The sequence below is a fragment of the Pseudopipra pipra genome, chromosome 19 (genome assembly GCF_036250125.1).
Source record: "Pseudopipra pipra isolate bDixPip1 chromosome 19, bDixPip1.hap1, whole genome shotgun sequence".
NCBI lineage: Eukaryota > Metazoa > Chordata > Aves > Passeriformes > Pipridae > Pseudopipra > Pseudopipra pipra.
Window position 1 is genome coordinate 9,582,282 of NC_087567.1, and position 21,851 is coordinate 9,604,132.

The window sequence follows — 21,851 nt, forward strand, 5'->3', positions numbered from 1 at the left end:
AAATATTTTCCTTTGGAAAACCAAGGGGAGAAATATCGACACCATTTTTGTCGCGTTATCCTGTCTTCCACCCCTCACTCTCATCACTGCGAGTTGACAAGTCGGTCCTGCCTCCACCTCATCCAAGTGACAAGCCAGATGAATGGGAAGGCTTCCTGATCAGCTAATGCATTTGTGTGGAGGGAACGTGGCAGCACACCAGTTTTATGTATATGAATTAGGGAGTGGGAGGACAAGAGCTACAAACCTCGAGAAATACAGCGCTCTTGGAGCAGTGCGTGGATGGCTGCAGGTGCTTGTGTGACTCCACTGCTCAGCATACCAACGCAGGGAAGCTTTTCAGCTGCTCGTCCTTTTTCAGAAAAACTGGGAAGGCAAAAAGCAAATACAAATTAAAAGCTGGTCTTTTGTTTCGCAGAGGCCTCAGCAAACTGCTCAGACACGAAGCCTATAAACACAGAAGAGCTCCCAAGTTAGATGCTTGGGTTAAGCATGTAAATTATGCTTTTCTTTTCAGTTTGAGTTTGTAGGTCTATCAGTGCCTTTGCAAAAATCACCTTCTAAATTAATGTCTCCATTAGGGATGGAAGAATGAAATCAGGTAAACTCAAAAGCAGAATGAAGCCTCGTTCAAAAAACCTGGATTGAGCATTTAAGTTTAATGAGGTTCAACAAACTTCTCATTTAAAATATATGTTTGTACCTCTGGGCTTCAGGGGTTTGGACAGAGTGGGAAAATGAGATACTGAAACAGCAGGAGAGAAGCTATTTCCATAGCTTTTTAAACCTATCGAGCCTTAATTAATATTATTTATTTGTATTACTGTATTGCCTGGGAGAGATGCTTATGGCTGTCTCTCCACAGTGAGGAGCAGAGGGAGGGGAAGGGCTGGGTGGGCTTTAACCAGGGCAGGGATCCCACGTGGCACAGAAATGTCCTCCTCAAGTGCTCCCAGTCTACATACACCACAAGAGACAGGATAAATGGTGTTGGTCTGGTGGCTTCCCAGCAGCCTCCACCAGCAGAAAGGGGACACACAACACCAGGGTTTCCATGGGCTCAGAGCCACGAGCCCTGCAGCAACTCTCCTATTGATTGTGCGAGGTAACAGCACATTAACAGAATTTATTCATAAAATGTCCTCTTCCTTCCCCACCCATTTTTGCAAAGAAGACATCCGTTTCTGTTTCTACTGCCCCGAGAGAAATAACTCAGGCTCCTGAAGGGTTACAGAGCAGCATCCGAGGCAGGCAATCATTTTCTGCCCAAGCTATCTTCTTTAGTTTAAAAATGTTCTCTATTCTTTTGAAATGCATGAAGTAGATTGTGGGAGAGCTAATATTATATTCCACTACTGAAAGCTGGTGGAGTATTTTACATTGATGTCTGGCTCTAGTGATTTTCTAAGGATTTTGAATTCATTAAATCCAACCATTGAATAATCTCCATTCGTGGCGGAAGGAAGGCAAAAGTGCTTACACTCTTCAACAGCAGAAAAGCATGTAGTCTTTTCTTAAACACAAAATCAGTCTGACCCTCTGTATGTAGTAAAGGTTGCCCACCATGTAACCTTTGATTTGAAGACTTTGCTTCTGATACAGCCTCATAATACTGCCATTGAATGTAGCAGCAGAGCAGCCTTGGCAGGGTGTTTTGCACTGCAGTAGCCTCCTCCATCCTCAATCAGAATTAAGACCCAATTGTTCCAAGCTCAGACCAGAGACAGAAGCTCAGGACAATGAGAAGAGAAAGCCCCACAGCACCCCCCTGTAATTTGGCATGACACTGTGCAAGGACAAGAGTCCAAACCCAGAAATAATTCTTACCCTGGAGAAACAGAAAACTTGAAACAGAATTTTTTTGATTCCTTGACGTTGATGTTCGAAGCTTAAAATGAAATCTTGTGCCTGATCATTTTATTTCTGAACTGAAAAACAGTTACTTTGGAGACGAAACTTTGGCTTTCGCTGAATTCAGTGAGAGCTGTCACTAATAAAATCTTGCCCCAGAGACATCACTGGTATCAGAAGAAAACTGCAAGATGTTACCATTGAGCATTACTGCTGCTAAGTGTCAAACACATTGACTTGAACAGATTAGGTTTTTTAATTTTTTTTTTTTAATCTACCATCTAGAAAAATAACACTAGAATTTCACTAAAAGAAACTTTTGGAAATTGCTCAAGAAGAACTCGAGAGAGTTCTTTTTCAGAATGAAAATAATCGCTTCATTTAAACAGAGCTTTTGATGTAGATACAGTCTAACCATCATCAAAGCCCAGAACAGATATTACATCCTCCCTTGTTCTTCCTCAGCTTTTAGCTGTATGCATGTGAGAATGAATTTCAGCATCTAGGAATGTCCTAAAACTATAAGTGGTGATTGTCATCTCCTATAGGTCTTGGTGTCTTTCCTATCAAATTTGATGCTGATATTGAGGAAAAAAATCCTTAATGACTTCCTTCAGATTATGCCACGTATGGAGAACTGGAGAAATGTTTCATGCATTTTGTACAGTGTTGGATAATCTCCTTTTGTCCACAGTTCAGTGGTGGGATTCAATTCTACTCACTAGATTAGCAGCAGAGCTTCACATCTCCAGCCTAAGCAAAGTACCTTTCAAGAATTCCGAGCGTGGCAGAAGGTATCAGTTATGTCACAGGTATGTTTTAGAAGGAGTACTACTAAAATTGTTCCTGGAACTACATTTTCATGTACTTTGTACAGATTTTGTAGATTATCATGATACCCACTGAACTACCTTAGGAGACCTTTGCAGAGCTGGATCCAAATTACTTGCCAAGCTCATAAATTCGGTGGCAAAACAAAGCTGAATTCTCTTTTTTTCTGTGGGCTGGTACAGCACCTGACTCACAGACCCACCTATTCTTTTCTATTATCTTTCATCATATATTGCAAGGACATCATGCCTTTCACCTCTGAGCAGCCCACTCTGTGTGGAGGGTCTCCTTCCTCCAGCAAGTCTGGCAGAGAAGTCACCACCACATTTCAGAGCACTGAATCTAGGAAAGAATCTTGTTTGAGGTGTTATAAGGCTGAATTTCTTTTTTAGTCCTTTAAAAGACCATCTGGAGGGAGGGTGAAGAGTTTTGGGTCGTCCTTCAGAGCTGAACACACGGTCACCCTAAAGGAAAAATATTGTCGTTCCTTTGCCACTTGAGGGACAACAGCTTGGCCCCGATTCTATTATTCCTTTTAATATATTAAATATTCTTTGGCTTAGTCATGGGAAGCAAAGCAACACAACTGCTTTCTAATAAATAAAATGTGCTCAGAAGCAACTCTGAAGCTTTCCAGATAACTGCATTTCGCGTTTGCCAGGAAGCCAGATGCTGCTATTGGAAAAGTAGCTGCTATGGTTTGTCATCTGAGCCCAGGGATTGATACCCAAGAATGATGTGATGAGACAGACTCGATGACAGCACCGTTCTTTCTATAAATAATTCGAAGAAAACTTTTTTCATTAAAAAAAAAAAAAGTATTTTTTGTGAGAGACCTGCACAGCAAACCAGAAAATTAAAAAGGATGGGCATGCTGTGTTTGAATAGGGCCAACAAAGGAACACGATACACACAATTTATAGAAGAATATATAGCAGCTCTCGCATATTTTACACTACACAGGCTGCATTTTTCCCATAATACCAATAGTTATGAAACTCATTATCTTTTTGACAATGGAGAAACGGAATATTATTCCTTCACTTGCTTGATCATGTCAAATGTCAAAGCAAATTATGAATGCTTGTCCTTCAAACACTCAGCCCTCCTGGTAAGATATTAAATATCAATAGCATTCACATCCAGCTATAGAATGAACTAATATTACACACATCTCACAGATCTAAAGTTCACTGTTACCTGCCATGCCATTCCATCTCTCAAGTCCTGCTTCTTCTCCACGTCTTAAGAACTGGGAAGTTCATCGCAGTGGCAAATGTCACATTCATGATTACCTGGAATATGAGTTCAATCCACGAGCAGGGGTTACTCCTGATTTTAAACTGTTAAAAAGGGAACGGGAGAAAGAACAAGGGGTTAATAGGAGCCTTGATTTTGCATCATATTTCAAAGGATTTAGAGAGGCAGTGTCCTCATGAGACACTATGGAAGTTTCTAGCACAAGGAACCTGCTAGAAGTGCAGTGAAAAAACTCATTATCTTTTTTGACTCTGGAGAAACAGATGTGTTGAGTGAGGGTTCATCCAGACAAGGCACTGCTGGAACGAGCTGTGCTCGTTCTCAGGGCAGCATCCAGAGGGAAATACAAATTCTCCTTGGGAATACAGCACCATGAGGAGGGGGGTGGGGAAAGTGGAAAAAAACTGCTTGTGAGATTTTTCTCATTCCATTATCAGCCAGTTCTAAGAAATAACTCTGCACCTGTAAAAGCCCAGCAACAGGCTGTTTGTGCTGTGCCAACACACAGAGAGCTGCTCCACACAAATGAGCGTGAACTTCAGGCAGACTGAGAGATGGAAGAGGGAGCGGGATGTCACGGAGATGGATTGTGTTTCCAAGGGCTCTCCCCGAGGCCACACGTGTGTGTGCACATCCTGCTGATCCCTGCCAGGACTCCACAAACAAAGCAACATTAGTCTCTTTAACGTCCTTTTAAAAATAAACATATAAATCCTCCTGCAAACAAATGTTCCTCCTCAGACCTAAGGGGGAAGACGCCGTAGCAGAAGTCACATGGAGTGTAAAATGAGGCAATCTGTCGGGTGCTTCTTGCCTCTGAACCACTGCACACCCACACACCCAGAGGGTGGAGGAGAATTACCCCTGGCCAGCGAGAGGGAAATCTCTGGCTGCATTTTAACTGGAAAAAAAGGGCTTCAATGGGAGGTGGATTGAGTGAAAGAGGTTTTTAGGATAAGTCTTAAATACTTAAATCAATCACGATAACTTGCTGCACTGAATTTATCTCCTAAGCTGCCTAAAGTAAATTCCTCAGATCTGTCTGAATAATTTGGAGCTGATAATGCAGCACTGGAGTGGGAAGGCTGTTGCCCAGTGAAAGGATTTTCTCATTAGAATTTCAGCTGATTATTCACCAGAGAGATGGTCTTTCAGGAGCACACCCCAGCAGCTCCCTTGAAAAAGTTTTATAAACATTCAGTCTACTAAAAAATGGAATTAGAAGGTGAAATCATAGCTAGTCATTACTTCTGAGTATGAGTTCTATGAGGGATGGAACAAGCAGCCAAAACTAGGTTTATCTGATCTGCCCTGTGCTCTGGTTCTTTTATTTCTCCACAAGAGACCAGGAAATCCTCTTGGATCAGCTGGAACTGCAGTCTCTGGTGCTGAGCACAAGTTATCAAAAACACAGGCTTGATCAGATGTTTGTAACACTTACATGTCTGGAGAGCTGTTTCTCCACAGAATAACATTTGGGAGATGGATGTCGAACCAGGTAATCAGAGCTTTACTGGGAGACTCCTAACTGGACTGAGATGATCTAAACAGAAAGGATTTAAGCCTGTCCCTGACAAGGATTTCTCATTGCATTGCTCTTCTCCACTTTCAATGCAATTATTTTTCTGGACAGAGAAATTAGCAAGTGAGGGGAGACGGTAGGTGAGAAACAGGGAAATCAAAGAGGGAGTTTTGCCAAGAAGGAGAGCAGAACTTTAAACCCAGTCCCAATTCACAAGCTAATTGAGGCAAAATAAATGCTGGAAGAGTCCATTCACCTCTTCCTCATTTAGCAACTGTACATGGAGAGGCAAAAACCCCTTTCCACAGACTATTATGTGACAGTAGCAGTGAGAAGAAGAGAAGCTGTAGCAATTATAACAAAACACCCTGGCACAGTGTTTTAATGAGCTGTAAATGCATCCAGCAGAATTCCATGAAGCTTTGCTGTCCACGCTGCACTGGAACCGTAATTTGTGCTCTCACTTCTTAAAGCTACACCAATGTCTCCATGAAATATTTTGTTTGGGCTGAGTAAATGGTAAATGGTGTATTTATTGATTTTTATCTCTCTTCACACCTCAAATGCTGCCTGTCTGCTCACACAGTGCCAGGTCACAGCACACTTACTCCTTCAGCAAACACCCACTCCATGGCTGAGCCATAAACTCTCTGGGACAAAGACAGTGTCTTTAATCAGCATAAAGTCCCAAGGGTTTCCTCTCCTCCCCTTCTTTTTCCAAAGAGACCCAGTGGTGACCCTGATGTAACACAGACCTCTGGAGGAAAAGCTGTAGGACCAGTAACTCTTTACATTCCATCACTGCCATGTATAAAATGGTTTAAATTTAGTACAGTTTAAGCTGGTAACAACTGCAGATTGTGTTTAAATTCTTCTCCCATGGTGGGGTGGATTTTTGGGGGGGAGGGAAAGAGCTCTACAATAGACATTTAGCAATAAACTGTAAATGCAGAAAATACTCCAAGAGGGTTTTTGTTTCAGCAACCAATCTATTGCTGATAAATGAACCAAATCAAAAGCAGCACCAAAGAAAAACCTCAAACCTCTTGTACCTAAAATTGTTGAAAAGAAAACAATTCAGGAACACCTCGAAGGAGTAAGATCCCAAACCAACACAACCTTCTCTGTCCCCCACCAAGAAACTCTTCTCAGAAGAGTAATTAGAAGAACATGGAAGAGGTTAGCAGGTTCTGGATAGTCTGGTGGGACTTCACAGCCCTTCAGGGGTGGCAGCACTGGTGCCACCAGCATTCCTGCTCTGAGGAATGGGGGGTGCCAAGGCTGGGAGGAGCCCAGCCTGATGCTTCCCTTATCCCAGGGGCTGGCAAGTTATCATCAGCTGGAAATGCAAGAGTAGCTCTGATCATCTGAGGAGCAGCAGAGCCACATCCCCATGGTGGGGTGGCCAAACCCACGTGTTTCCAGCCCCCGAGCTCCTGGTTTGGTTTCCCCATCCTGGGCATGGAAAGGGCAATGCCAGGCTATGCCCTCCAGAGCTGATGGCACTGAGTACAATGCTGCTCTTGAGAGCTGTCAAGGAGCACTCAGAAACCAGGTTTTGTTTTTTTTTGTTTTTGCCCAAGAGCACAAGTCTCGTCAAGGAGAAAAGGAAAAAAAAAAAGGCTCAAAAGAAAAATGGCTTTTGGAGAAAGACAAGAAATTGCAGCAGCCAGAGCTGTGAAAAGCCTTGACAAAATATTTAACACGGGGATATAGAGAATGCTTGCCAATTGCTAGAGCCTTCCTAATTCAGGTTATTAGATGGTTACTGCCACTGCTATTAAAAAGACACTATTTTGTGAGTGATCCATGCAAAGAAGGGCTGGAACACACCTACAGCTTTTCCATGTGCTTTTAGCTCTGCTAATGGAGAAAAAAAATTTTTTTCCTCTCATGCAAGACTCAATTGAATAATTATTCAATTCAATTAACAGATAAGTAATGTGCTATTTTGTGGTGTATCCATTAAACACATGCGTGGGAAATTCATTAGATAAATCCCCAGAAAGTCTTTTGGGTTCCTCACACGTATGTTGACGCAGCCAGATTTTTTTTTTTTTAAATTTATGAGAAAACTGTTAAAGAATGAGGATGAGGTTTCAAAGAGCTGAAAGGAATTAGTTTTCTACGGAGCTCCACACAACAATGGCATCATGTGAGTAATTCTACTACAATTTACTTAGTAGAATGAGAAATAACAGCAGCGATTCTGGTTGTAAATAACCCCTTTTCTCATTGCAGACACCCATTACAAGGTCAACATCTACTGTCGGACTTCATGATTAAACTCATTAAAACTATCCTGTTTAACTGTTGTTTTTTTTTTTTTTTTTTTTTTTTTAAAGAAAATCATGCCTTCCATTGAGATTTGGGGGTTTTTTTGGCCAAAAATGCCTGCTTTTCTTGAAATTTGTACATGTTCTTACATGGAACTTGGAAATTCAAAATATGAACATCTGATCCTTCCTCCCCATCCTCCCTCATGTCCCTTTTATTCCCAATATTCCCCACCCTACTGCCACTCAGGTCCCTTTTCTTTTTGCATTATTTAGGAGAACGATCCTAGAAAAAAAACATTTTTACCTTTTTACTGGATTTTTCACATTTTTTACAGGAAAGCATTCCAGCAAGATCTCTATTAACAAAATGGTTTCTAGGTAGCAAGGAAAAAAAAAAAAAACAAAACAACCCCACAGCATCTCTACTGCAAGAGCTGGCAGATGTTGACTTTTTCCCCATAACTGTAATGCCTCTATAAAAAGGACCATTCCAGTCTCACAAGCGTTAAAACGGAAAATAAATAGAAGTGGCAAATATGGCACGGGGAAGATTACATGTGAGAGACCAGGAATTCAAATCCCCTCTCAGAGGGGACATTGCAGGGGTAATGAGAAGATGCAGAAGCTTTTCAATCTCCAAAATCAGTCCCTGATGGAACATCATGGAGGCAGACAAACCAAGGGGGGCAGCAGGGGCGGGCAGGATTATTTAATGAGTATTGGCTGATGCGAGACACCCACAGACACCCCAGCCTGCAGCCAAGGAAAGTGCCAGAAGCCATTCCCCATTTGCAATAAACTAATTATGTGTTGGGGATTTTCTTCTTGTTTAGACAAAGTCTGATGTTTTATTTACAGTTCTTTGCAGGCTCGTGGAGGTGGAGGTGGAGCGAGTTCCCTGGATCGCAGCCACGGTGCCCGTGAGAGGCTGGAAAACACTGGAAAACACTGGGCAGTGCTCATCTTATCAGAGGGGCTGGAATGGAGGAAATACCACACAGACCTCGTGGGTTTGGGAGTGGGCAGAGCAAGTGCTCCAACACCATCCCCTCCAGGTGAGATTGCAAAGGTGATATTTTAAAGATGAAAACCCCTCACACAGAGGGCTGGGGATGCACAGGCTTCTGCCACCCTGCAGGGCCATCCCAGTGCTGGGTGGGACAGCAGTTGTCACAGGGTGTGAGGACTGCAGGGGTTCCCTCTCCCTTTGGATGGGCAGGAGGTTTTGATTGCTAAAATCCAAGCAAAACCAGCTCAATTATTGTGTAGAAATCTGCCCAGCTGAGAATAAGAGAACAGCCAGGTCCAAGCTGCACACACACACTCTCCTGCCTTCTCTGGGCTTGGAGCCTGCAGGGTACCTTTTTTCTCCCCTCTCTTCTGTAGCACAGCCAGCACTTGTCCCCATAATCCCAACCCAGGGCTGAAGACAAAACAAAGTTGGAGAGGAAATAAAGGTCAAGTGGATTCTACTCTGTTGCTAAAAGCTTGGAGTAATTTGCACTGTTGTAATTCCAGCAGTTGAGATAGCCAGAAAAATATATTTAATATTTCATTTTTTTCCGCCTTTTTTTTTTTTTTACCCCTCGAGACATTTTTTCCTCAGTAGGGGAGAGCACTAACAATGACTTCAATAGCAGAATGAAGTTTAAAGCCCAGATCTTTCCAATTCTGCTTATTCCTTTAAGCTATTCCAATCCCCTTTATGTTCTTTCTGCATACACACATCTGTCTTCTTCAAAGCCTTAACCATCTCTGACACACCTGACCTTTCCATCCAAGCGCAATGGTGAGATGCAAAGAAAAACCCTTTACCTACAGCAAAGTAACTCTTTGTTTTGCCAGTCCCACACCTGAAAATTTTGCTGCTGCAGGAAGTAAAACTGCGAGCAACCTTTCCTCTGCTTTTGAAAAATGGAACTGTCATCTCTTCCAGAGAAATAACAGCTTATCTTTATTTTGTCAGACACGACTGTTAGTTATTAGAGTCGTCTTAAGAAAATGCTACAAGAAGAATTAGGACAGTATTGTCACAGAAATGTCAAGAGTTCAGAAATTAATTTGACAAGATCTGGGAGATCTCAGATATCTAATTAAACTTTCCGTGACAGTTATGTTGTGTAAATACTGGAAACCTCTCAAAGTAAAGAATCAGGTAAAACCAGCTTCCATATTCAATTAATAGATGTTACACCCGTTCAACAGCCATTACTCTGATTGGACCCATTCAGTTCACGCCAGAAAATGTAATTTTATCTATTCAGGCACACAAGGTTCACACATTTTAAAGAAAAAAATCCAATAAACTTACTGTGTCTGATAATACTACTATAGTTTTGGCTGGAATTTATATAAACACCCTTCTCCTCCACACAGTGAATGACACCATACATTGCCATATATATGATAGAGGACATTCAGCTCTGGGTTTGAAGGTTTCAGAATAATTTCTGCAGGAAAAACTTATTCCATAGATGAAGGGAACTTAGGCTAAGAGGAATTATGGCTAATAGATTCTGACCTCAACAGGCTATAATGCAGGCTGGATTTGCACTCGGTAATACTTGCATCAAGCCCATATCTCATAGCTGTGTTAAATCATATCAATTCATCATTTAAGGAAGCCACTACATCCATTAGTAAATTGTTTTAATAGTTAATTATTAGCAGTATAAAAAGGATGTGATTATCCCCAGCCTGAGTCTCCAGGGGCACTCTCAGCACGTGGATCATGCTACTGCTGCAACTCCAATCCAAAGCCATCAGTTTAATGAAACAGGAGGAACACTCCTGACACCAAAGATGTTGGCTCTGATCAGCCAACAGCTGGATATTGGAGCCACCAGTCTGAGCCTAAACAGGGCTCAAACTTAAAACACAGCACTGGCACAAGCCCATCCTCATTCACCTCCTGCACCCCAGCACTGCTCAGCCACAGGGTCGGTCTTTCTGTCCGAGCACGAGGAGGCTGTGCATCCCCAGGGAGGCTGTGCATCCCCAGGGAGGCTGTGCATCCCCAGGGATCGGTGCCAGTTGGGATGTGGTTGCTAAGCAAGTTCATCAATACCCATTAATCCTGGAGGCGACACTTCCTGCACACGAGCAGGGCCGGGAGGTGCCCGTGGTGCAGCTGGGGACGTGATTAATAACCCCGGCTCCCGCCGCCGAGGTGGCCGCTGCTTCCATCAGCACTGCACAGGGAAGTGGAAAGTCACCAAGGCAGCTCTCTGCTGCCAGACACAGACCTGCACAGTCATCCTCAGTGCAGGCACACGGGCTTAACCTAAGGAGCAACACTCAGAAGCTGCTCAGTACACAGTGTTTTTGTTTGACAGAATGCAATAAGAAACAGCATAAACCAGTTGCTTCCATTATTTGCAGCAATTTCTCTCACTGATCATTCCTCTCCTTAGCACTGGGGCTGGTTAGGAAGGAAGAGGAGCATTTGCCATTAAAGCTTTTAAAAGAAACTCTAATATTTTAAATCAATTCCCTTCCCAAATTATTTTCTTACGTGAAGACATGAAAAATATGAGTTGAATTTCAAGTTCATTCTGTATCAACAGCTGAACAATGCTTATTTTTCAACTGGCATTTTCTCTCTGCACCCTCAGTTGTTCCCACCACCATCCCTTATCCAGTTAAGCTTCATGTTCACATTGCCTGGCCAAAAACACATACAAGGGCAGTTACCTCTGCTGGTCCTTTGGGGCCAGCAGTCACCTCTGCTTAGGTGGCCAGAGGGGAAATGTGCATCTCTCCAGCAGCGTTCCCAGCGGAGCAGTGCTGTGCCACAACCCTCAGCACCAAACAAAATCAGTGAACCTTACCCTGTGCTTTCACTGAGGGGCAGGACCAACCTCAGGAGCAGGGTAAGGGGAAGATGCAGCTCAGCAAAAGGATCTGAGACTAAGAAGAAAAAGAACTTAGAAAGAAAGAAGACAATTACTTTTTTTTTGTTTGTTTTTTAACTTAGAGTGAAGGCCTCTTCTGTTAAGGTTTTTCCAACGATTAAAAAAGGAAAACCCAAACCCCCTACCAGCATGATTTGTTCTGGAGGCAGGATAGGACAACATCAAATCCCATAAGCAATTTACAGTGCTGTCTTACCGAGCACAGCCTGGCAATCTTAACTCTCCGCCTCACTTAAAACAGCATCTCTGTTCCTGGATAACCCCCAAACCCATGGCGAGTAATGAATAAGAAAACAACGGGTTGTTGTTTTTCTTCCCATTCCCAACACTCACTCTGCATTAGGCTCCATCATTTCACACAACTCGCTTGATGTAACACGATGTGGCAGAACGTACCCTGATCCAGAAGTGAACCCTGATGCAATGCAGAACAGATGCCTTGGACTCAAACTGCTCCTTCTTTGCCTTTCCTACCTTTGATCCACATTTTCTGCTTGTGACAGGCTGTTAAATAAATATCAGTGACAAGGCTTGGTATGCATTTGTTTTTCTGCAGCTTGTTTTCTTTCTGTTCAGCTCTCCAAGCTGAGCATCTTGTTGACAAATATACACACTCCATTACCAATTAATGACTTTAGCCTGGTGTCCTCTACTCTCCTTACTCCCCAGTGCCATTTCTACACGTTAGCCTGGGTAACATTCAAAGATAATTGTGTTTTGTTTATTTGTTTTGAGGAGTAACAGCAATCAGACAGGCAAATCCCAGTTCTTACCAAAGCTACAATTGTGTTTTCAATGCAGTCTGTAGGAGAGCTAGAGAAGTACACGTGGCATTTGCTCAAGGTGAAACTTCACTTCTTTTGCTCTCAGTTTTTTTTCTTCTTCCAAGAAAAGGACATTTTGCTCAGCACTCAGGCCTTTCTGCAGGCTTTCCACATCCAGGGCCAGGTTTTCTGCTGCCTCTTAATTTGTTCAGTCACTTTTTAAGCCCACCCTTGTTGCACAGTGCAGTTAGCTGAAAATGAGAAGTAATTCCCAGTAAAACACATCAGCCCCCGCACACAAATGTGGTCAGGATCCCACATTTGTGCACAGAGACCTATTTCAATTTTTGAAAGAACATTGCACGGATATTTTCAGGTGGCCATTGACTTTGGGTACCTCAATTTCCACCGCAACTGAAGAAATGTAATTTTTGAGGATTGGGTACTTGGGACCTTCACAAGCAGAAATCCAACTCCCCCAGGAATCCACGGAAGTGAAATCCCTGCAAGTCGCCCGTGGAAGAAAGCCCATTTGATTAACACCAAGGGCAGGCAGGGGTGGTACAGCTTGAGCACATTCAGATGGCTGCAAAAGAGCACAGAGTGAGCTTCATTCAGCCTCCTTTTTCTGCTCCCAGAGATGCAAAGTCTTGCTGAACAGCCGTGACCAGGCTGTGTGCTCACCGAGGAGACACGAGCCACAGTTGGCAGAACACATTAGCATCTTCCGCTCTGATAATTAGTTTAGTGAAAAATTATTGCATTATCTGTTTGGTTTCATTAGAGACCAATTGCAATCTCAAAAAGAACGGCTCACATTAGGTGCTTTTAATAAGACAATAAACCCTATAGTGTTTCCAAACAAGATTTAAAGCCCGTTCAGCACGCGAGTAATTAGCACAAGTCAGGTTGGAGGCCAAATGCATTATTTAGTAATGGAATTAAATTTCCTCAGAAAGAAAGAAGCCCATTAAAATCCACTGAAATGCAGAACTGTCAAGGCAACGTATTTAAAACATATTGCAACAGAGCCCTTAGCTTCACAGTAGGATGTGGTTCAGATTTTAGCAAATATGCACCCAATCTTGTGGTCAACAAAGGAGATTTTACTCCTGCTATGCAGGGAGACTAATCCTACAGAGCCATATTGCACAGCAGGTGTTCATCTTGCAGATGGGTTGAAATCAATTATCAGCACTGACTGCTGTGCCATTGGGTAAGAAGGCTGAGATCCTCCAAATCACCCTCAGATTGTCCATATTTTCATCCCTAAGAGTCACTGGAGATAGTTTTCCTGGTACAGAAAGTTTTTCCTTTACCAGAACAACCTTTTTTTTCCAGGAACACAATGGAAAGCTGCACTTTCTTACATGCTGTATTTTAATTTTTGTGTGTCATGAGCAAATATAATTACCAGTACAAAGGATTCAGAAAAAAAATAGACTATGCTTAGCAACCTCCAGCAAAACCAGCAGAATGCTCTCGACAAAACTTGTGCTCTGTAATGAAATTCCTGGGAAGGCATTCAGTACTTAAAAAACTAGGACAAATTATGCTGTAAGGAGTAGAATATGTAAACGTGGCAAGGAGCTTTGCTTTATATTCCAGCTTCAGAGGGGTTACTTCCAATTGACAGCAGTGTAAATGGGACCAGAATCAGACTCATGCCCACCAGCATGACAAAGACAAAGCTGGCTCTATATAGGAGAATATAGAAATATCCCTTAACCAGGTCCATGTGTAGGGGATTCTGGGAAAGATGGAGCGTTTGCATCACTGCCATGAGTACATGTAGACCCCTTCTTATATGGCATCTTAAGAAATAACAATTTTGGAGCCAAACTACCAGCTCAAACACACTAGTGAGTCGCCAGCTCATCCCTGTAGTAATTCTGCAAAGGCAGTGATGCATGTACCATGTAACAGGGCCATGATAATTTCCATAACAGACAGCCAGCAGTGACAAATGGAAAATAAAAATGAGAGGAGAAGCGGGAAATATGGCAGCTCCCTTGGCCCCAGGGCTGGTGGCTCTGGGAAGAGGAAAGGGTGGCTGCTGATCTCTGGGGCAAGAATAGGAGGTTTCCAAGAGTCCCAGGGGGTCTGCAGGTTTTCCTCCTGCAGATCCCTCAGCGCTGGGGCTTTTCCCATAAAAGTGCCTCTCCAAGTACCTTCAAGGCTCAAGTTTTCATTGCAAATCAGCAGTGGAGCTGGGAGTTGGAAGAGGTGCCTGGCTCTTCCCATCAGGGCTTACAGATAAGCACTCGCAGCAGAGTGATTTATGTTCCCAGGATTTGGATGTAATCCTGCCTCCCTGGGGTAGGTGTTTACTTTCAGAGCCAATTTCCCTGATGGAGCAGGAATATCCACATCTTGCTTTTCTCCCCTTTTGCTTTGCATCTCCACACAGAGAGCAGGGAAGGGAGAAGAGCGGTGCTCTCCCAGCCACACACCTTGATCCTGGAGAGGTTGCTGCCTTCACAAAACTGGCACAAAAGGCAGAAGGACTCTGGCTTGATATATAATTCAACACATTAAATTATGCCAATAATATTCAATCAATTGCCCCAAACAGCTCATGCTTTTGACATCTTATTCTGCAGCCTAAAGTCAATATTATTTATTTCTCAATCCGTAGTGCCAGTGGATAACCCGGTGCTGGCTGGGACACCCCTCACAGGAGCCCCTTCCAGACCAAACCCACGGGCAGGGCAGCAGAAAAGTACTTGAGTACACATTTCCAGCCCACCCAAAACAGCTTTTGCTCTACCTTCACAGCAGCATGCCCAGACACAGGGATTTCTCATTGCAAGGTCTGAATACAGCTGAAGCACAAACCAGTCAGCAATCTAAGGAAAATGGGTTTGTAGGTGATGCAAAGCTCTCACAGATTCACTCTGAAGCTGCTGAGCCTCTTAACATCTTCAAAACCTCTTTTCTCCTCTGGGGTCACAAAGGAGGCTGCATTTCCTGGAAGGCAGCTTTGAGAGGTTTGAGACTCCAGGGAAGTCGTGACATTAGCAAAGGTTCTGCCACAACTACTTGTAAAACCAGGAGATTGAGCTCTTTTGTAGCGCTTTCATCCTCCTTTGAGGCACTTGTCCTGATTTCTGAGCTGGCCACTGCAGCAAGGAGCCATCCCACCAGTGATGCTGAGCTCCACAGGCAGCTTTTGTGATCCCTTTTTTCCATATTGACCCTTTGGGCAAGTTCTCCAAAGGCAACTTGGAGAGCTGGGAGTTGGAACTCTCCATCATCTCAGGGGCCTTCTACTGACACTGCCAAGCTGGCAGCAGCTGGACTGGGCAATGCACAGTGAGATGGGGAGCTTGGCATGTCAAGTCAAAGTCTCACCTTCCATCCAAACCCCACTCCCTGCCGGCCCTGGGAAAAGCCCCCAAGCTGGAGTGGAAAACCCTCAAACCTTAGACTAGAAGTCATTATGGCCACAAAAGCATTTCACCATCTTAAGAGTCAGTCTGGGTTTTTCTGGCAGGTAACCTATTTATTGAGGACATTGGAAATTTGGCCAAAATTTTGTGTGTGTGTGTGTGTGGCCTGAAAAGTCATTTTGCATCAATAAGTCACACACCAGCCAGAGCCCTTTTCCCTGCAGTTGTAATGAGTTCAGCCCCTGCACAGCCAAAGACTGTCACACACCAAAACCCAACCAGAATAACTTGGCTGGGGAGAAAATAAGACATTCTCATCACCCTCGTTATTAAACAGAGACCTGTGAAGGATTACTTGCATATTATGGCAAACTTCAATTGAAATGGGCCATTACTTGCCTCATTAATATTTCAAGTGTGTTTGAATGCTCTATGGCAAAAATATATTACATGGAAACGAATTCAGGTAGAAGGAAAAAAGCCCCACAAAACAAATTTCATTAAATAATGAACATGCATTACACTAACCCATCCTGAGATTCAGCCCAAGAGCGTCACAGATAAAAAAAATCCTGGTGTTCTACTTACAAATAAGGCAAAATTATCTATTCATTTAGGAAAAAGTAATCATGCTCAGTTAGACACACCAGACAAGCATATGAAAAAAAGAAAGGCTTTGAAGCTGCTCCTGATAGCAAGCCTTGACAGCTTGGCAAGAAAACTCTGCCATCCATATTTTTTATTATTTTTTAAAGTATACGTTAGAAAGTCCATTAAAGAAGTGGCATGAATTGGTAATTTTTTGTTGCATAACAGTTTTGAATCTGTGAGAGAACAGTAATGCAATACAGCTCTTTTTGCCCATGCATCTCATTTCAGAACAATTCCCAACTGAAGGTGTTCCTTGTAAATTGGATATTAGCAGGGAACAGAATAGAATATACACCCCTACTGCTGTTCTGTTTGTCTCTAGCTGGAGCATGGCCTACTAATTTTATAAAAAGTTACAATATAAGAAATTATCTTTCATTTGACAGTTTGGAACTACCAATACTTAGTCTGATTTGGGTAGGGGAGGCTTGTTATTTAACTTGATTTGTTCACAATGTCAGTGAGTGTTATCAGTGATCAAGCATTCAAGAAATTAGGGTTTTGGTCAAAAACCTCCACCACAGATAGGATCCAGCTCTACCTGAGGCTCAAGGCTTTCATCTGAATTTGGACAAAAACTTAGATAAACAAACAAAAGTATCCTGGTATGGAGAGAAAGCACAACCAGAGTTTTCCATCATCACCTGGAAGCATGAAATTCCCTGTTCTGGGAAGTGGCAGCTGAGCCAAATCCTCCTGAAAATTGCATTTACTCCAATGATTTACTCCAATATGATTTTTCGGTGAGTGACCAACAGTTCAATCCTGTCCAAGAGCAGAGGTGAAGCAGCAGTTCCCTCCACATGTAAAGTCTGAAGAGACTTTTGGAAGCTGGGGAATAGTTTCCTGGGACATCAATTCTTTTACTATCTGTTCTTGTTAAAGCCACTATTAATGGGTGATGAGGTTCAAGCTGCAGCCTGATGATTAGGTGAAAACTGGAAATCCCAACTGTAACACGAGCTTTGCTGCAGGGGAAGATGGATCTGGGAATTAGCAGTGTGGTTTATCCACTCAGGAGTTTACACCTGACTAGAGGATTCTCTGATTGAGAGCTGGAGGAACCCATTAATATTTGTGCTTTTTTTTTAATCCAAGTATTCCTCACCAGGACCATAATTATTTTCTCTGGCCTATCTCCCCACACTTCTCCTGCTTAGGGTGCAACATCTCATCAGCTTTATCCATACATGATCCTGATATAGATGCACATATATATATATATATATACACACATACACACATCTCAGGAGAGCTTTAAAAAAAAAAAAAAAAGGAAAAAAAAAGACAGGAACATAAAAATATGACTTTTAAAGCCAACATGCTTAACACCAAGAAACCCTCTCCCCTCCCATCAGGGCCATGACACCGTCCAGGACAACCTGGACCTTACAGGGACTTCTACCTTAGTTCAAGTCCTTTCATTTTCCCAGGCAAGAAGCCTCTCCTGAGGCTCAAACTGCAGCCCCAGCAGGTTCTTCAGCACTGCTGGGCATAGCAGGGGACCTCTGCTGATGCCTGCAGAGGCTCCTGAGACAATCAGGTTTCAGAATGAAATAAATTTCAGCTGGAAAGCAGCAGGGCCAGAGCAGAGAGAAGGATCTTTCCTGAGCTGTTGCCCTCCTCCACCCAGCAAGGCAGGACACCCTCCACAGGTGCCTCAGTGCTCACTGCAGGGCTTTTATAGCCCCACACTTCCCACCTCTTTAGCACAAATTAAAGGGGCCAAAACCTGCTGGAGCCTGAGAGTAAACCTGCTGTGCAGGTGCATTGCAAAACCAAACCAAATCAGCAGTTTCCTTCTGCCTGTGTTGTTCCTTGCACGGATCATGTCAGGATTAGTTCCATTGCTCTGTTCTCAGGTGTCTATTAGGTGCTGGCTACACCTCATAAAAAAACCCTAAACACTGAGAAAAATGTCATAAATTGAAAGGTTTTATTAAGTCCCTACTTGCCCTGTTCTTTGCTATGTCTGTAGCTTAAACACGAAAAGCCAACAAATAACCAATATATGGTTTTTCAACAGTAATTCTTGTTGGCTGCCAAGAGGATGGTGCCAGGCTGTTTTCAGTGGTGCCCAGGGACAGGATGAGGAGCAATAGCCATGAACTAAAACACAAGAAGCTCCACTCCAACATGAGGAAGAACTTCTTTCCATTGGGGGTGGCAGAGCCCTGGAACAGCTGCCCAGGGAGGTCAAGGAACCTCTCTCCCTGGAGACATTCCAAACCCACCTGGACGCATTCCTGTGTCACTCAGGTGACCCTGCCTGGGCAGGGGGGTTGGACTGGGTGATCTTCCAACCCCAACAATTCAGTGAAGTTCACAGGTTTTATCAAACCCAGCTCTGTTATCAAACCCAGCCCTGTTTCCCAGGTTAGCACAGCTGTGGGTGAGGTGCTGCTCTTCCAGCAGTGCCATAACAGACCCTGTGCCAGGCACCTGTAACCCCAAGAGCTCACTGCTCACCACGAGGCTGCTGCCCTGGGCACGGGGTGCGTGTGCCACCATCACACCGGGCACCCAGGAATTAAATGCTCTTAAACTTCTGAGTGATATCGCAGCCACTTCTCCAGGCGCTCCGAGCAAGCTCGTCTGCCACCTTCTGTCCCTGAAAGGGTATAACTTTCATGGAAGAGCATATTCCCATTTCTCCGTGGGCAGGTCTGGCAGGTGGGGAGCGGTGAGAGGAGTTTTTGCAGTTCGGGGTCGATCTCCACTCCCACATCCCTGTGCCGGAGCCTTGGGCGCAGCCACAGCCTGGAAACTTTGTTAGAAGGAAAAGCACTGGCATTTCAAGGCTGATTTCCAAACAGAAGGAGACAGATAAATGATGGGTGCCAGGGCCATGGCTTCCAGCACGTGTGCTGAGAGGCATCTCCTCCAGGTACCTCGGACGGTGATTGGAATTTCCTTCCCGAGAAAGCCCGGGCTGGCTCTGCATTACAGCGATGCACAGTGACAGCTGCACGAGGCCATACGGCTCCAGACTCGGCTGCCTTTGGCCATATTGATGAATCACAATGTTTACTTAGTGATGGACTTGCTTAACCAGGCAGGAATAACCCCGGGTAGCCAGGGAAGCTGTGCTACCTTTGCCGATGGGATGCAGCCCAGAGAGCAGCTCGGCACAGCTCCACGTGCCTTCCCGGGAAGATGCAGGAAGGCAAAACCCAAAGTGGCATTTTGTCTGTCCCCAGACTTGTGACTGAAGGGAAAATCGAAAAAAAAAAAAAATTAAATCAAGAACAATGAATGCTCGACAATTGTGGCAAATTGGGTTGGAAGTCTCAATGCTCCTCAATTACTGTGCACAAATGCTAATTGCAATAGTTCCTTTCTGCGGCTCCGTCAGCACAAATCCCAGAACCCGAGATAGTCTTTCTTTTTCTTCAAGCCATCTGTCATGCTAATTCTCTTATTGCTGAGAGTTGAGGCTCGTGGTTTTTTGTTTTTTGTTTTTTTTTTTTTTTCCTTTAGCACCATTACAAAGAGAGGATGCTGTTTCTCCCAAAGGCAGCTCCAGGCTCCTCCATGGATGCACAGAGAACAGCAGCTTTCCCCAGGCCTGAGATCTGTGTGCTTCCAAGTGCTGCAGGGGGTTATTGATGTTCAGGGAACCAGTGCCCTCCTGCAGCACTGACCTGCACACCTCGAAATTGCTCTGAAGAGCAGTTGCAAATAAGATCCTCAGCTGATGCTACTTCTTCTGGGGGATTGATTTATCCTGATACCCATGATTGCATCTCAAGGTGCATTTAATGATTCATTCCCTTTAATAATGCAAGCAGATATTGAGGAGGTCTCTGGCTTCCTCAGATGGGCTCTTTTAATAATAAAACCACTTTCATTTTTTTTCTTTTCAAAATAATAACAGATAAACCCAGGGGGATCCTTGGTCTCTGCACATCCTTAGTTTATAAGGAATTTTTTGAGCTCTCTCCTCCTGCCACCCTCTGGTCCTCAGTGAGCTGCTGTGGGATGCAGGAGGATCTGCTGTTATACATGATGGACATTTTCTGACCCATCTCCCCTCCTCCAGCCTTTGACAGGTAACTTGGCCAGGTCATTTCTTCATCCCCCTCTCTGGGCTGTTCATGGTTAACAGGAACAACCCACCTTTATCTGCAGAGCTGCAGCCTGGCTGATGCAAGGCAGCTCTTATTAGAGCAGCATTTACCAAGGGGTCAATTCTGTCCATACTGAGGCATTCAATTCTTATCAGCAAAAATCCATGTGCTATGTGGAGTGGTGTCCCCGAGGTAGCTGCAGAGGCCATGCAAATCAAAGCTCAGCTGCCAGAAATCACACCAAAGAGGTGTTTATTGACACAACTCTTTGCTAGAATAAAAACTGTTCCATTATTACATGATAAAGTTCTTGTCCTGGAGCTATGGACCTAGAGAAGGGCAGGATATTCCCCATGGAAGGCTCTTTCTCCTTTGGAGCATCTGTTTCCATTCTGCTTTGCCGTATCCAACAGTGTAAACACTGAGCATCCTCAACATCTAAGCAAAGGCAGGAGTGTGATACCTTTCTTTGAATGTCATAAACGCAGCATTTCCATGGAGTAGAAAGTCTGGGTACACTGAAATCTTCAGTAATCCCATGTGACAACATCTGGCAACTGCAGTCAGCTTGGCAGCCAGTCTTTCCTGCCACACCTGGTACCCAGAGCCACCAATGAGCTGAAAATACAGAACAAAACCAATTATCCAGCTCCAAGATGCTCCCCGTGGGGGCAGGAGGGGTAGAAGCCATGCCAGAGTGGGTGAGACCCCCACCAGTGGGTTCCTAGGCTTGCAGGAAAGTTCTTACCTGGATATTTGCTGCTATGGCTTTGACGTGGTTCTGCAGAAAGTTCCTGATTCCTCTTTTGTGCCACCACCAGAGCAGGACTGGGTGCTGCCCCTCTTCCCTCCTCTGCTCCAGGCTGGCTTAAGTGGTTCCTTTGCTTCTGTGCTTTCTGCTTCTTTTTTCCAAGCCCACACTCTTGGTTGGCTTTGTGGGCTCAAAGGTGCTGCATCTCCCCCGTCACAGCACTAAAGTGGCACTTCAGGGGTCCTTCATTCTGCCCTCTCATGTTGTAGTCCCTTTCACAGCATTTTCCCTGTGTGCTAAGAATTCATAAAACTTTTCAGCGTTCTTTTTCTTTTTGTATCATTCCTTCCTAAGAAAACCTGTTCCATGAGATCCATCTGCAATGCTCCGTGCCCGTAACATTCCGTGACCGGTCAGTCCTGGCACAGAGACCTGTCAGTCTCTCTCTCTGCACCTTTTGAACTTCTGAGCTGTTCCAGTTTGATGGAGGATCCAAGCTGGAACAACACAAGACTGCCACAAAGTCACTGCAAACAGATGAATGAAAGAGGATGAAGCTGCTAATG